A 13606-nucleotide genomic window follows, 5' to 3' on the forward strand; every position below is an offset into this window, starting at 1 on the left:
CAATAGGGACACAAGTTTCGCTGGGCAGGAAAGGACCAAAAATGATCCAGCATCTACTAAGCAGAGCTGAAGAGCAAAATTAAGAGTCCACTTTACTATTTCAGAGGAGACGATCCTCTCCCCATCTCCAGGCTCAGAATTTTCACTGACACTCTAAAAATATCAAGAACCTAAAGATTAAACCTGATATAAGAGTAAAGACAGAATATGTTCATGCTACTGGCATGTACTGTGTAGAGGCCAGGGATGCTGTTAAACACACTTTAATGCACCTGACAGCTGCCCATATTAAGGAACTAACTGGGCCAAAATGTCCAGCGTGCCATGGTAATCTTCAACTTGCTCACTTCATAAGCATGGCATCATACTACTAATTAATGACCTTTCAATGTTCATTACAGTTCTGTTACATGTAGTATCCATTTGTAACAAAGAAAAAAGATTTGTATCTACTTAACAAATCAATCCATTTGATTAAAGTATACTTAGTGGAGTGTGATTTTCATTTGGTAATTCTAGCCCATGACAGGACAAGCATCCAGTGATTGCATGAAAATCACACGTCCTCCTTGTAATTGTTAGAAATAGTAGGTAACTGCTGGTTATTAAAAAACACACATAAACACACAAAAAACACACAACACATTATGTTTTCTCAGCACTTATTTCTTAATTTAAAAAATTTAACTTTTGAATTCCCAAGTCATGTGATATTAAAAACCCATTACCTATTTGGAAGTTAAAATGCATAAAGTACTTTAAAAAACTGTATTTCTTTTTGAGCTTCATCTATGCAAAATACACTTTACTATTGTAAAAAAATTATTTCTTGAACTATGGATAATCCAAGAAATCATAGAGGGCAAGAGAACTATGAATACAAAATAAAACCGGGAAGAGATAGTTGAAAAGTTAATCATGGAACAAACAATTGAAAATGAGAAAAAAGCGAAACATTATAGGCCTAATCAAATAGCAATGCCAGATACAAAACCGAAAAATACATGATAAAAAAAAATGCAATAGCCCTGGGCATGGAAGTTGAGATAGCCTGTACAAGGGTTAAGAAAAGAAATGAATACACTTGATATTGTCCTGCTAAAGAATACTCTGACCACTGTCTAGAGTTATGCATAAATTTGCATTTCTAGAATAACCAAAAACATACCAAAGGCTGTTTTGTGAAGGAACAATCTACAAAGAAATTTTAAAGGAGAACAGCAAGGTAATGGCACTTGCATGAATGGGTACTGCAATAAAATAGCACCTGTATTTAGATGCAGACTTAATATTGAACTCTTAAGTTCAATCTCTGAACATATGAAGGGCTTAAATTGAGAACAAAAATTAATTGGGTATGCCTTTAGACATATAAAAGCACATTATTTTATTAATAACCATTAAACACTCCTAGAAAGTACATGAACATATGTGATAGAGTTAATGAGTAGAGAAAAATAAAATCTCGCTATGACGGAAAAGCTGAACAAACTGCTAGGCCAGCCATGGGCAAACTACGGCCCGCGGGCTGAATCCGGCCCGTTCAGCTGTTCTATCTGGCCCACAGAGCTGAAAGAGCAGAGGGTTCTCTTGCTCTCCCCTCCGCTCCTTCACCAGCAGCAGTGTTAACATGGCAACGTCGGGAAACACGGCCGCAGCTCCTTCTTCTGAGTGGGCGGATTTATATCCGCCCATTCAGTAGAAGGAACAACCTCTCAATCTTCCAGAGGCTCCTTGTAATGCCCGCAGACGCGTCCCCCGACATCACCCTGGGAATGCGTAGACACGTTATCCTGGTGATGTAGGGAGACACGCCCCTGGAGAGCAAAGTATCAGAGCATTAGCTAAAAAGGAGACCAACAACACTGTTCCCACTGAAGTTGATGTTTTAAAGACCAAAAACCTTTCAACCCAGTCTACATTGCCATCTACATCTACGTCCCAGGCATAATTTGGAAGTTGCACTAAAGAAAATGTTTAATTTACTGTTTACACATTTTGTTCTTTTCTATTTGTTTTAGTTTTAAATTATTTTATTATATTTAAGTTTAATTTGAAAGGCTTTTGTACCTTTCCTTTGTTAGGCAATTTTATTTTGCCTTTGCCATCTTCAATATAAGGTATGTTATTGTGCTATGATTCCTCCATTTTTTGAAGTTTCAAATTATAATAATTAGTGTTTACATTCTTCTTGTTAAAATGTTTGAAATGAATAAAACTATTGAAATAAAAAAAAAAAGACCGTACCCTTTTATGTAATGATGTTTACTTTGAATTTATATTAGTTCACACAAACACTCCATCCATGCTTTTGTTCCGGCCCTCCGGTCCAGTTTAAGAACCCATTGTGGCCCTCGAGTCAAAAAGTTTGCCCACCCCTGTGCTAGGCTAATGTACTAGTTAAGTGACTCATTCCAGAAAAAGTTTTGTATAAAGAGGCTCACATCCATGTCTCAAAACCATTACAGACTGCACTTGATATTAAATGTTTAATGTCATTTTTGGAAAGTATAATTTCCAAACATTAAATATGTAAATACAAAGGATACAAAACAAAGTATAAAAAATTAGATTTCAAAACAGTTTGGCAGTTTCATTTATAAAACTAAATATGCAAATGCCATGTGATACAGCAATTGCACTCTTGGAATTTATCCCAGAGAAATAAAAAAATTTACCTTCACTCAAAAACTGTCCATTAATGTTCTAATGGCTTTATTTGTAATAGCCCCACCTAGAAATAACTCAAATGTCCTTCAACAGGTGAATATGAAACAAACTGTTGTACACTCATTCTATGGAATACTATCAGCAATAACATGAACAAGCTATCGATCCATGTTATAGCCATGGATAGGCAGAGAATTGTGCTGAGTTAAGAAAAAAAAATCAATCCCCAAAGATTAGATGCTACATAATTCCATTTATATAATATTCTTGAGATGACAAAATTATAGGGATGGAGATCAGATTATCGTTTGCCAGGGTTTACCTCACTGAGTCATTCTAAGAAAGGTGTGTAGAGGAGGGAGAAGGAAGTGACTCCAAAAGGGCAACAGGAATGATCTTTGTGGTGATGGAAATGGTCTGTACCTTGACAGTATCAACGTCAATGTACTGGCTGAGATATAACATTATGGCTTTTGCAAGATATTACCACTGGGGGAAACTGAGTAAAAGATACAAGGTTTGGCTCAGTAGTAAGCCGGTCAGCAGACTGAAAGGTCCCAGGTTCGATTCCAGTCAAGGGCACATGCCTGGGTTGAGGGCTCAATCCCAAGTAGGGGGCGTTAAGGAGGCAGCTGATCAATGATTCTCTCTCATCATTGATGTTTCTATCTTTCTATCGCTCTTCCCTTCCTCTCTGAAATCAATAAAAATATATTAAAAAAAGAAGATACAAGGAATCCAGCTGAAATATTTCTCTCAACTGCCTGTGAATTGACAATAATCTCAAAATAGGAAAGTTTAAAAAACAAATACTGATGAGCAATTTCATGGACCTCGAATAGAAAAAACACACAATACACTGAGTGGCCAGATTATGATGATCTCTGAATGTATAATAATCTGGCCACTCAGTGTGTGTGTGTGTGTGTGTGAATTCGTTCATGGATGGGGTCTGACCAGCCTGGCCAGGGGGAGGGGACATGGGCGGTTGATCGAACTCCTGGTTGAGGGGACAATTTGCATATTAGCCTTTTATTATAAAGGATATACACTGAGTGGCCAGATTATTATGCATTCAGAGATCGTAATTATCTGGTCACTCAGTGTAGAATCAAGGGTGAGAGCTTATTTGTAGGATGAGACTGCCAGGTTCAAAGCCAGCTTGCCTGATTACAGTGAAGCTCTTGGACAGGTCACCTATGCCCAAAGCCTGAGCTTGGTCACGTGTAGAAAGAATAACAGCAGTCTTCACCTTATTGAGTCATTGTAAAGAGTATATGAGGTAAGTCACTTAAAGTAAATGCTATTAACTTTATTACTTTACATTTAAACAACCTATTTAAGTAAAATTGCCATAAAGACATAAAAAGGTTTGATCACAAAAGTTGTTTTTTTAAGATTCAAATAAAGATAATGATTCTGTCATACCATTAATTAGCATTGTCACTCGCTATTTCGGCAATTGAAGTATTAAATAAACAGCCAAACCTAGTGTCAATTTGTTTATGGTTTCTGATCTGAGATTCACTGAGAAGTCTTCTGAAATAATAAGTCAATGGGAAAATGTTTCCAAGAGAAATGGCAATGTTGTTAAATCACAAATAGTTTGAGCTTATCATTACTGTATGTAACTAGTGTGCAAGCAGAAGACCCAAAGGATCACAGCTGCTAATGTCTCTGAGTTCCCTTTTCCAATTTCTGTCTTGGGCTATTTTTATTCAACTATTGAATACTGTTATGGGTTGAAGTGTGTCTTCCAACAAGATATGTTGCAGTACAAATCCTAAGTATCGGGGAATGTAATCTTATTTGGAAATGGGGTCTTCTGTTAGATGTAATCAAGTTACACTGAGGACATATTCAATTAGAGTAGGACCCAATCCAATATGATTGAAGTCTGTATAAGGAGAGAGTTGCCAGAGACAAAAACAGAGGGACAAATCCAAGTGATTACAGAGGTAGAGATTGGAACACTAAGGATTGACAGCAATACCAGAGATAAGAGAAAGGCATGGAACAGATTTTCCCCAAGACCCTCCAAAGAAAACATGGTCCTGATTTAGGACTATTTACTAGAATCTCTATGAGATAATAAAGTGTTCTTTTTTTTGTCCAACTTTGTTGTTTTGTTTTGTTTCAGCAGGTCCAGGAAGCTAATACAAATATACATAAAGATTGCCTTTACTTTTAAACCTTAAAAATTTAAAATAAAGGAATCTAATAAGTAAAAAGTTAATTTTCCATTCAGAAATTATTTCAAGTCTTCTATCTATCTAGCTTATGTGATGACATAAAACTAGTTCTCTGACATAATTTCTATCTTAAGCAAATTGTATTAAGGATCATTTCACAGTCTTTCAAATACTAAACAAAAAAATCTCAAATCAATCTTTTTGGGATAATTGATTTTTTATATTTATCAAAATTTCTACCTACAGAATATGAGAAAATGTTTCATAAAGAAATGTTGGAAACATCTCTGTCTCATAAAATCTTAATCCATGGTCCACAAGAGTTGGAAATCAAGTATCTTTTCTATCTTCACAATATTAGCTACCAAAATTGTGTTCACTTTGAATTTGATTGTCAGAAATTTAAGATGACAATTAAAACATTCAAGAAGCTACTATCAAGTTAAAAATTCACTCTAATACTTAAGCTGTCAAGTACAATTTGATATCTAAGTTGGCATCCAAACTTATTAAAAAATTCTAAGCTGGCTTCATAGTAACACATAAAAAATGGCCCAATGGCAAAGATCACGGGGTAATTTTTGGCAGGCCAAGGAATACATGAACATACAGCACACACAGTCCCAGAGTGGTGGGTGCAAACATCTCCATATGCAGATCACTGGGATCACCCATCCCCTCAAACCTATGAAAAGGATAAACCTAAACACTCAAATTAATTTCATAAATCTCAAATGAAAATTCCTCTTCTTATATTTAACATTTTTTAATTTTTCTTAATTTCTTTTAATTGAGGGGTGGGGTGATGTTATATCACTTTCCCACCAAATTAATTCCAGGGTTTATTTATATTGGCTGTTGTTCAATATATTTAACCACCACCGTCTAAACTACAGTTTAGATATAAAAAAAAAAGGCCTACGATATATATTAGTGACATTTAAACATAATCATTCACTATCATGTGGAAGCACCATGTGATTCTGGTAGAGAAATTCATAGAGAAAAGCAATAAACCCTTAACTCAGAGCATACCAGTATACTCAATAGTCAAAATGCAGAGGAATACTCTATGCATGCAAGTGAAATTAAAGCAAAATACTCTTTTACCAACAACCAACTACTCCTGAATTGTATTCCATCATGATATTAGCATTCCAGGAGCTCAAATGATGGGGCTGTTTCTTGCACTTTGCTAAAGTGCTCCATCTTGCCCTGGTTCTGATCAATGTGTGTTAATAGGAACTAAATGAGATAAAAGCTCTCAACTTTATATCAGCCATAAAAACTGCTAAAACATAGTTAGGTAATAAAATCCTTTCTTACTGAATACCCTCTTCCTGTATGTATTCAAGCAGAGGACATATTTTTGACAGAGTCCTATAATGTGCAGCAAGTTGGGTTTTGGAGCACCCTCATTTCAAACTTCTAAGATGATTATTTATTTTGCCTGCTGAAAAATTTTGTGATACCCACACACCTGCTAACTTTGCTTGGAAATAGGGATATGGTTTGGAAAGTGTTTCTTATTCTGGTAGGACAAGGAACTGCCTACTATCCCTTATCCTTCTTCCTTGTTTCTTCTGAGTTAGCCTTCACAGTCAGGTTTCTTTTCTTTCCTTTTTAAATTTACATAAATGTTATGCCCACCCATTATCAAATGCAAAACAAACAAACAAAAAACTCAAGAAAGTCAAAAGCCACCTCTAGTTGTTTTAAGAGCATGGAAAAAATGCTTATGTTATGATGCTCTGTGGATAACAAGCAGGCTACCAAACTACCTAAGAACAGAATTATAAATATATAAAATTCATCCAAAAAAAAAAAGAAAAACATATGCATAAAAATCACAGTGGTTGTCTTTGAGAGGTGGTTCTATGGTTCCTTTAAATTTGGTAAAAAACGTATTTACCAAATGTTTTACCAATGACTATGCATTGTTTTGCACTAGAGAAAAAGAAAAGTTTTAAAAGAAGTACCCTAATATTGTTTTTTTTCCACTTTAGAATATCTTCCTTTCTTTTCATTCATGTACTAAGTTGATAGTAATAGGTAATTCAAAACTCTGCATATAAGATCCTATATAATAAAAGGCTAATATGTAAATTGTCCCCTTGACCGGGAGTTCAACTGGGAGTTCGACCAGGGAGAGGGCTGGCCGACCAACCTCCTGCGTCTCCTCCCCCAGGCTGGCCGGATTGGCCTCAATCAGGGCGGGCTGGCCAGATCCCACCCGTGCATGAATATGTGTACCGGTCCTCTAGTATTTTTATAATTCTTACAGAGAAACACATAAGCAAGCAGAAAACATCCAGAAACTAAAGTTACATGGGTAAGGGACCATGAAGGAAAGAAAAAAATAAAAAAAAAATAACTACATGCACTTAATGAGGTCTTAGCAAGTAGCTCACTGACAATGTCATTTCTAAATCTCAGGGCAAGGACTAGAGCCACTGCTGGGAGCTCCCACAGCAATTCCCATTAGTGACCACTTCTTATGCATTAGTTAAATGCATTATTCTCCACCTTCTTTACTAGACTATAGGCTCTGCTAGCACAATTATTAATGCTCAGAACATAATTGTTAAATAAAATAATAATGTAGTGCTGTAATAATGCAACAGCATGAGCGTTGATAAAAATATGATAGGCCCCCAAAATGCTGAAGTATAAATGTGTAAAATATACTACCAAAAAGAACTTTACAAGATTGAAGCACATATAGGTTAATGTTAAATGGAGGTTAGGTTTTTTGATAATACAAAATGTTACCTATTTGTAAGTAGAAACCCACTTAGTACTATAAAAGTGATTAGATAAATCCACAGATCACTGTCAAAAATATAAATACTGATTTCAAATGAGCACTCTGTCAGAAAAATAAATAACATTGTCAAGTGTTGTTTGGGGAATCTCCCCAAAATTTGTATTTTGAAATGTTAAATTATGTTAAACCCATTCTGAAAGTAGTTTCTGTGCATATGAATTAGTTTTAATAAATAAAGTTCTAAGTCTTAGTCTTATGTTTTTCAACATAAACAGTGATAAAAATTAGCTGTAAAGCATGACATATTTCTCCTAAGCTTTTGGTATCAGTTCTGTTGTTATAAGAATTTATATCAGCAGAAAGAATTCAGTGGGTGTTTCAGTGAATTATGAACATAGATGTTAATCATTAAGGTGAAATTGGATGAAACAAAATATTCCAGAGCAGCCCTGAGTTTAGAAGGCATAGTTTACAACAGGATAAAACAGAGAAGTACAAGGCTTAAATTTATCCAATAAATCATCCAGGTCCTAACCCGAATTCTGGTTTTAAGAAATACGTATCTCTCTCTACTCTAAAGGTAAGTAAAACTTGCAACAGGACCAGGAACTTTTTTTCTTTTTCTTTTTGAGAATGCTAGAGTGCTGGGGGAAAGGATTTTTAATAATGACTATTGACAGTGCTGACAGTTTCTGAGAACCAATGCAGAGAAATCCTCAATGCCTGGTTCTAGGATGGAAGAAAGAATTTCCTTCAAATGCCTTCACAGCTACTTATTTTCCTGTTGTGCAGGCTTAGACTTGGGAGCTTTAGTCATCTCTACTGTGAACATTAATAAGCAGATATCTCATTTAAAATGGGTTCCAGAGGCGAGAAGAGAGAATTCCCATGCATGCGTCACTTAAGGCAACACTACTGACCCGACAGGAAGAGATACTTTACTACCTCAGGAGGAGGAAGATTCCTCCTTGCCCAGTAATGGCTCAGCCAATGGAAGATGGCCATAATTCAGCCAATGAAAAGTCACTATCCTTCGAACTTTCAGTTTCCTCCAATGGACTCTTGGTTTACAACAATTTCTACCAAGTCCATAAAAGAGCCTTCCTCTCCTTTGTTTCTCTGGACTTGCACTTGGCCATTGGATTGCATGTCCCGAATTGCAATTCTCTTTGCACTCAAATAAACCCATTTTACTGAAGAAATATTTGGCTATTTGTTTAAGGACATCCTGCCCTCCCCAGGGTAATCTCATCAAGTTTTACTGCATGAAATAACTTATATCCACAGATGAACTGCAAATCTGCAGACCTGGCTGTTCCCCTAGGTTCTAGACATATATTCAAGTGCTTTCTGGACACCCTCCCTGGATACATAACAGGTTTCTTTCTTTACATTTAACATGCCAAGTTAATTCCTATCTTAGGATCTTTGTGCTGGTTGTTCCATCTGCCTGGAATGCTCCTTGTTTTCATTCCTATCTTACTCATATGTTACCTCCTTACAGAGAAGTTTTTCAGACTACCCATTTTAAAAACAACCCACCCTCTCTGCCATGCTTAATTATATTTAACTTATGGCACTTATGTAAAATAACTGGCTTTATTTAACTTATAGCACTTATGTAAAATAACAAAGGTATCTGTTTACTTACCACTGCCTGTATCCCACTCACTAGAATGGAAGTTTCTCAAAGGCAACTAAGCTGGTATATTCTAATTTATCAATGCCCCTGTCATATTGGTTATTGCACATTTTGTGTATCAAGGCTATCTTGGATAAGGCCTATTTCTTGCATTTTAAGTATATTGGGATCTATGTTCCATCCTTTCCTCATTGGGTAATCACAAAGGAGAAAAAAGTAGGGTTCTATCTATCCAACTATGTACCTACCTACCTATCCATCTATCCATCCATTCATTCCTCACTCATTTGCTTGCCACTCTACCCCACTTCACAACAACTATCCACAGTTCTCTGATTACCATAGGAAGTAGAGTTGAGGATCATTCAACCTGTTTCTGAATCTTTGTATAATTTATAACAAAAACTTATATATATATATCTCCTATATAATAAAGAGGGAATATACTAATTGGCCATCACTCCATCACAAAGATGGCTGCACCCACAGCTGAGGCCAAGTTCCCATAAGGAGCCTTAAGGAGCAATCAGCAGGGACCTGAGGCTACACCCTCCTCCACCCCCCTGGGGCTTGACAGGGAACCTCAGGCTGCATCCCCCACCTGGCAGGGCTTGACAGGGGAGTTCAGGCTGAGCCCCCTGCCCTGGCATCAGGCTGGGAGACCTGAGGCCGCGCCCCCCACCCCGGCACCAGGCCAGGGGACCTGAGGCCATGCCCCCCGCCCAGCGGGGCTTGACGGGGGACCTCAAAATGTGCTTCCCGTCCTGGTGCTAGGCTAGGGGACCTCAGGCCATGCCCCCCACCCCAGCACCGGGCCAGGGGACCTGAGGCTGTGCCCCCTTCCTGGCTGGGCCTGACAGGGGACCTCAGGCCGTGCTCCCCACCCAGCAGGGCTTGACAGGGGACCTCAAGGTGCACCCACAGTGCTGGGTCGGGGGAACTCAGGCTGTGCCCCCCGCCCAGTGGGGCTTGACGGGGGACCTGAGGCTGCACCCCTCCCCCCCCCCCCGCCTGGCAGGGCTTGACGGGGGACCTCAAGGCACACTCCCCACCCTGGTCTGGGCTGGGGGACCTTAGGCCACGCCCCCCATCCTGGCGCCTGGCCATGGGACCTGAGGCTACGCCCCCTGCCCATCAGGGCTTGACAAGAGTGGGACTGGCCGGGTCTGGATCTAGCCCAATGGGGCGGGGGGGGGGGCAGCCGGGTCTGGGTCTCACGCAATTTTGAGGCGCATGTGGGTGGGCGGGGACTTGACTCTGGGTTCCATGGTGCGCCCCAGACTCTGACAGGAGGAAGGTTTTCTTATACACTTTACTAATTTTCTTTCATCTCTGACACTTCTATTATAGAGAAAGGGCAAGTAGCAATATTAAATTATTTCCTCTAATTAATCCCCTTTCAATGTGCACGAATTTTGTGCACCGGGCTACTAGTGTGTGTGTGTGCGTGTGTGTGTGTGTGTGTGTGTGTGTGTATGAAAGCAAAACAGTCAACAGGGGCCCCATGGTGTGAGATGATGAACACATGTCATATGCACTCATCTATTTAAGACAATAAAAAGTCAATCTTGGTACACTTTCACATATACAGAGGGACAGGTAATGTAGGAAAATGGAACAAATATATGTGCTCCAATATAAACTGTTAAAGTGGCTTTCTGAATACATTAAACAAAACAGTTTGCTTCATCTACGAAAAAGTGAAAGTTTGCAAATGAAATGCCTTAAGAAAATGTATTTTGCTTTGGTATGTCGGGAACAGCTATCAAAAGTCAACTGTTATGTTTAGTGGCAAAAAGCAATCTTGGACTATTAAAAAGTAGAGCTTTAAAAACAGTAATAAGGTTGTGAAAACTGTATAAGTGGGAAGAAATTTATTTGATTAAAATGCCAAAAAATATTAAATGTCAACAATATACCTAGCCAGAAAAGATTAATTTCAATTTGTGTAAAGAACCACATACAGAATCAGAACATCTAAAACAACCTCAGTGCCTAGCAATCCTTTATTAGTCTTTTCCCTTAGAATTCACTTTTAATCAAGCCTGTTTATATAGCTTACATCACAGTTGAAATAAAATGATCTTTTATTTTCCCCCAGAAATTAAAAAAAAAAATCTGATTGGAAAACTACCCCACACTAGTTCAGACCTTTGTTTCCAAAATAATCTGTATTGGCTCCTCTTGCTTGTTTATAGAACACTAGCACATGTTGAAATGAATCAAGATATAAGCGAATACATCTTTAAATGTGTAAAAAGTTGCTGGATTTGTATAGAATATAGATGGAATTACATATGAACCTGGGTTTCCTGTAATCTCTCTTCACAATTGTGTTTAAGTCCTCTGACAATGGTTCTAACCTGGAAGACTATAACTGAGACACAGCTGATGTTTATAAAACTCTAGTCACCTTTGCCTAAACCAGACCTGAACCAGAAAAGGCACCTGGCAGCTCTTTTGTTTCATTTTCATTTGTCCTTAAGGCCCATGTGAAGGAGAAGGGGATGGCTTGACCACATGGTATCGTGGCTATCACTGGTGATTTTCTGTTCTGCACAATTTACGTTCATGTGTGTACACTTGTGCAGGTGTGTGAATCTTGCTCTTTCCACTCCTTGGCTGTTCAGAGTTCTGATTTCAAAGACAGGACTCACCTTTTAGTCTCTCAACTTAGCTCCCCCCAAAAATGTGGCTAATATTTAGCAATTCCTACAACATGCATTTTGAAGAGGAAAGACCTTGGCACTCTTTGGAAGGTGTTATCATTGATTATACTATCTAAACTATCCTCTCTTTCTTCAGTTTTAACCATCTTCTATGAAAATTACATGAAATGTATACAAATAAATTGAACTGTTTGGGGTCTCCCCCCAATAATGGTACCACTAAGTTGTGATATTAAAACCAAAGAAAACAATTAATTTCCTTAACTCAAACATTTAATAATTTTATCCAGTTATTCCCTCTATGTGTGATACACAACACACCTACTTATGCTCGAGGGCTCCTGTCCCAACTTTCTGGGGGATCACATTTTGGATCCAATATCCTTGAAAAGACTTTATGCATTTTTAAGTTTTTTGTATGCTAACTCTTCTACAAATAAGATTTAATCTGCTAAAAGGGAGTAAATCTTCTCTAAAAACAAATGTGGAATTTAAAAAGCTTGAAGATCCTATCTCAACAACAGGGCTCTGAATCTAGGCTTTGAGTGTGTTCCAGAAGTGACTGCATTCTGAGATCATACTTGTAGATGAGTGTACTAGAATTCGTCTAGTATTGCACAAATAAATGCTTTTGCAATAGAGCACTTTCGATATTACTTTCAATATATATAAACTAAAGGCCCGATGCACGAAATTCATTCACGGAGGGGGCGGGGCGGTCCCTCAGCCCAGCCTGTACCCTTGCACAATCTGGGACATCCCTCTTGCAATCCAGGACCACTGGCTCCTAACCGCTCACCTGCCTACCTGCCTGTTCACCCCTAACCACTCTGCCTGCCTACCTGATCGCCCCGACTCCTCTGCCTGCCTGCCTGATCGCCCCTAACCACCTCTGCCTGCCTGCCTGATCACCCCTAACCGCCTCTGCATGCCTGCCTGATCGCCCCTAACCGCCTCTGTCTGCCTGCCTGGTCACCCCTAACTGCTTGCCTGCCTGCCTGGTCACCCCTAACCGCCTCTGTCTGTCCACCTGATTATCCCTAACCACTTGCCTACCTGCCTTGATCGCCCCTAACTGCTCGCCTGCCTGCCTGCCTGCCTGCCTGATTGCCCCTAACTGCCTCTGCCTCGGCACCCACCGGAATGATGTCCGGAAGGTCGTTCGGTGGTCTGGTCTAATTAGCATATTATGCTTTTTATTATTATACATGGATGGGTGTGTTGTGTTGTTTTGGGTTTTTTTTGCCTGATATTAATAGATATAGCAAATGTAGACTTTTGCTATAATTTTAATTTTCTTTAGTATCATATTCACACTGAGTTGTTTTTTTTTTAAAGAAAAGTCTAATTAGTTCTTTTGACCTTCAATTTTTCTGCATTGGACACTGATACTCAAAGTACCTTTTTTGTGATAAATCCAGTCTTCAATCCACCAATTAACAAATGTTTCAATGAACTCCACAGCAAGGCTATCAGCATATCAATATGCAGTTTCAGGAGTTTTAATAACATTATCCTTCTTTTTACAGTATGATGTGCACTCTTATTTGAATATTTTCTTGAAAATTGAACTTACAAGTTTTTGGAAAATGGAAAAATGAAAGTCTTCATGCTAGTGATACAATGTTTAGCTAATAAATTGACTATAAAAGATGGAAAATCACTG

Source organism: Plecotus auritus (genome assembly GCF_963455305.1).
Source record: "Plecotus auritus genome assembly, chromosome: 4".
NCBI classification, from domain to species: Eukaryota; Metazoa; Chordata; class Mammalia; order Chiroptera; family Vespertilionidae; genus Plecotus; species Plecotus auritus.